The sequence below is a fragment of the Numida meleagris genome, chromosome 8, assembly GCF_002078875.1.
Source record: "Numida meleagris isolate 19003 breed g44 Domestic line chromosome 8, NumMel1.0, whole genome shotgun sequence".
NCBI lineage: Eukaryota > Metazoa > Chordata > Aves > Galliformes > Numididae > Numida > Numida meleagris.
The window spans coordinates 1798793-1803240 of record NC_034416.1 but is presented as its reverse complement, the minus strand read 5'-3'; positions in this window follow the sequence as shown (position 1 = coordinate 1803240).

The following is a 4448-nucleotide window of genomic DNA, read 5'->3' as shown; positions in this document are numbered from 1 at the left end:
GCGGAGCTCCCTCCGAGGGGAGCGCTGCCGCCCCCCGCTCCGCTGGCACCGCGCCCGCTGTCCCGACGGCGCCCGCCGCTCTGTCGGCCCCGGGGGCATCGGCTCCCCCCCCGTCCCGTGCAGCACACGCTGCCCGTCCCAGCCCCGTGACGCTGCCCCACCGCACCCACTGCCCCGTGGGCACCCAGGTCCCGCTCTGTGCCTCCTGGGATGGCCGTGGCATCAACCCCATTGGGTGTCCCGTTGGCACCCGGTGCTCCACTGGGACCCAAAGTCACACTCAGTGCCTCCCGGGGTGGCCGTGACATCCTCCCTTGAGGCTCAGGGCAAAGCCACGGGGGGGGCAGGAAAGAGGAGCCCGCCCGAGGGCAGAGCACCCTCAGCCTGTGGGACTGTGGGGTTGGGCAAGGGGAAATGGACATTGAGGCAGAGGGGAGGAAAAGTGATCCTGGAGCGTGGTGGGAGCATCTCCTGGGGCAGCGAGGTGCGAGGTGCAAGGAACCAGTGGGAAATGTCCCGGTAGTGGTGGTGGTGGTGGGACGTGGGGCAAGATCGGTGTGGGACGGGATGCTCCATGCTGGGAGAGGGAATGGGGAGTGGGGGAGGAGGGGAAGGCAGCAAGAGGCAGCCCTGCACATAGGGGTTGGTGGAGTGGGGTGGCGGACAGAGATAAGGGCAGATAACGTGGGTTAAAATCTGGCTGGCACCCAGTGCCTGGCACCTGGCACCCCGAGCAGGGTGGCACAGAGCGGGCACTGCTGGGGAAGGCAGAAGCACTCCATCAGCACTCCTGGTTCCCTGTTTGGAAAGGAGGAAGAGGCGTCGCGTGAGGATGAAGCGCTCTCCACCCCACAAGGACCCATGGCACCAGGCTGCCAAGGGCACCCATCGCACAGCTCCGCTGTGGGGCCCTGCGCTGCCCCACGCGTGGCCGTGGGTGCCCGGGGGGAGGGGGGCAAGGGAAGCTGCTGCCATCCCGTGGGCACAGCGGGGTAGGACACAGCGCTGGCACCCGCCAGACGCCATGTGCCACCTGTCCCCCAAGGTGCCAGCTGCCATCCCCGTGTCCCGCTGTGGGGCTGCGATGTGGGGCTAAGAATACCCGGTGCTGTCACAGCGGTGACATTTCCCCGTGCCACCCCCTCACCAATCTGCCAGGCACAGTGCATCTGCTGCCTGATGTCACCACGGGGACAGGGGACAGTGGGCTGCGAGGACGTGTGTGGCATGGTCGGGCACAGGGGTGGCAGTCCCTGTTGCCGTGTCCCCAGGGTGATTGGTGTCCCCCACACTTATGGCTCCTGCAGGACATCAGTGCAGGTACCACGGTGCTGACCCCAGCGTCCCCAAGAACTGGAGCCACGTGCCAGGGGACAAGGACTGTGCATGGGGATGGGGCTTCCCAGAGCTGCTCAGTGTGGGGCGGCGTGTGGGGCAGCACGTCTTGATGCCAGCACCTAGCCCTTTCCATGAGCCCCCAGTTCCCCTCTTTGCTCCCCCCATTGCAGAGCGCTGACCCCCAGGCCGCGTTTCCCCACGGCTGCCCCACAGCGGGTGGCTCTGGGGACAGCCGCTCGCTGCCAGCCCCACAGCTGCCACTTGCATAACGGTGAGTCACGCCGCATGCTGCGCGTGCCTTCCGCACCGTGCAATGCTCCAGCAAACAAATCCCTCCGAGTGCCCGGCGGGGCCCTGGCTCAGGCAGCCCCACAGTGCTGGAACGGGGCATGGACTCCTTGGGGTGTGCCATAGGCTGCTCGTCAAGTCTGTGGTTGCAATTAGACACATCGTGCTGCCGTGCTAATTGCTTCCCTCCGAGGTGGAGTGGAGGTGGCGGCTCGCCCTGCAGGGGCTGCTCCTCTCCCCGTGCTCAAAATGATTCAAAATGATCAGCTTTATTTTTTTTTTCTGGCCCTCGTTTCCAGCCTGTGATGTGTCCCCGTGCACATTGCCACCCTCCTGCTCGCTGTAGGAATGTCACCACATCCCCCTCAGGTTGCAGAAACCCAGCAGGGTATGCGGGACATGCTGGAGGAGGGCAGGTGTGGGGCATCAGTGGGGCAGGATGTGGGGCACAGTGGGGACTTGGGGGGGATGGGGTGATGGATGGGGTGATGGAGGGGACGTGGTGGGCATGGTGCAAGGGACATGGTGAGGACATGGGGGATGAGAAGATGGAGGGGCATGGGGGGGACACAGGAGGGGACACGGTAGGGATGGGGTAACAGAGGGGATGTGGTGGGGATGCAGGGGAGGATGTGGTGGAGGCAGTGGGGATGGAGAGGATGGAGGGGACGTAGTGGGGATGGGGATGATGGAAGGGACATGGTGGGCATGGTACAGGGGACACAGTGGTTGGTGGAGGGTGGTGGCCCTGTCTGTGACAGGAGGGGTTGGAACTTGATCCTTATGGTCCCTTCCAACCCAAGCCATTCTGTATTTCCATGGTGGGGATGGGATGATGCAGGGGACATGATGGGGATGGTGATGCTGGAAGGGACGTGGCGGGCATGGCGCAGGGGACAAGCTGGGGACACAGTGGGGGCACAGAGAGGCTGCACCTCCCACACCCCCAGCACAGCACAGCGGGCGGTGGGGACACGTGGTGGCACTTCCCCTCCTCATCCTCTCCTCTCCATGGGGCTCCTCTGTGCCACACACAGCTCTGGCAGCCGCAGTGTGTACCCGGAGCATCACTGCGGTGGCATTTGGGAGAACACCCGCTCAGCCAGCGGGAGATGCGTGCCTCCCCCCCCCGGGGGATCTGCCGGCTGCAGCTCCATCCCCACAAAGCCGCTGCGGTGGGGGCTGGCTCCTTCCCCATCCTCGCAAACCCGTAGGAAATTTGGACGCGTCGAAAAGGCAGCAGGGCACCGCCGTGGTGATCGCTCCTAATTCCGCCTCTAATTAGCACCGGTGCCGCGCCACCCGGCTGTGAGCTGCCAGGACCGAACCCTCCCCCTCCTCCCCCCCCCCCCCGCCGGGGGGGGGGGGGGGGGGCCTTCTCATGCCCTTCACGCTTTGCCCCCCAACGCGCTCACATCAGTGACCGCCGAGATTAGGGCTTTATTAAGACGTATGAAGTCGCATTATGCTCCATTGAGTGCGGAAACTCGTTTAATTGGGCTGAACGCCCGCCCGGCCGGTGCCAAAACCAGCGGGCAGAGCGTCGGTCTCGCCGAGGTTTGCCGCGGCCGTCGCGGGCGGCCCCGGGGCGAGGGGACAGCCGCGAGCACGTGCACGCTGCAAGGCACCGCCACGTGCACGCGTGCACAGCCACGTGCGTGCGTGCCCCCGCGCGCGCGCGCGTGCACCACTTGCACACCCACCCGCAGCGGCCGCGCCCTTGCTCCCCCGTGCACGCTCCCGTGCGAGCCCGGCGCGTGCGTGCGCACGCGTGCGTGCGGACGCCCGCACGCTCGCAGCCCCCCCCCCAGCCGCATGCGCGCGCTCACACGCGCGTGCACCGACGTGCACGCGCTCCCACACCCGCGCCTGCAGCAGCCGCTGGGTGGCAGCAAGTCCCCGGCCCTGGAACTGCGGGAGCTTTGCTGGGAGCGAGGGCTGCGTGCGCGCAGGGTCGGTGCGCGCAGGGTCGGTGCGTGCCCCCAAAATACCCCCGCGAGGAACCCAGGGCACGGGCGCAGGCGCAGCACGGTGCGCATCCAACCGCCGTGCGCGGAGCGGGGGGGGAGCAGCGCGTTGCGCAGCGGGAGGGCGCGGGGCCGCTGGGCGCAGCGCTGGGACGGGGTGGGAAAAGGAAAAGCGTCCTGAATAGTTTGCGGATGAGGCAAAAAGCGGCGTTGGTTGTAGGTTTTATGTAACGAGGATGAGCTAGCTGCTGAGTGGGGCGGATGTAACGATGCCCTTTGGGTCTCAGCGTGCGGCTGCGGAGCTGCGGCCGTGGGACTGAGGTGTGGGGCTGCACCCCGCGCTGTGCCCCGCTGCTGCGTGCTCCCCGTGCCCTCCCCAGAGCTGCCGAGGCGGGAGGAGGGAGGGAGGCCACGGGGCGGGGGGTGATGGGAGCGCTGCGGAGCTCCCCCCGGGGCTCTCCGGGGACACCCCGGGTGCCACACGGGGACACGGGGACAGCGCAGAGCTGGGGACGCGGTGACAGCTCCCCGTGCCCCAATGCCTCTGGCTCGGCTCCAGCGCAGCTTTCAGCCTTTTAATTAAATCTCCATGAAACACCCATTTGAGATGCTTAATTTCAAGTGAGAGCTAATTAATTTTATGGGCCTTGGCTGTGTCTGGGTTATTTCTGAACCCGTGCCCGGGATGGGGCGGTCGGAGCACGGTGCCGATGCTCAGGAGCTGCCGGGTGCTCATGGCTGGGAATGCTGCAGGTCACCGTGTGGGGCTGCCCCTGCCCCCCCAGCATCACTCCCCACCTTGGGATGCTCAGTTTGGGGCAGGGCAGCAGCAGTGCAAGGCTGGGATCCTGCACT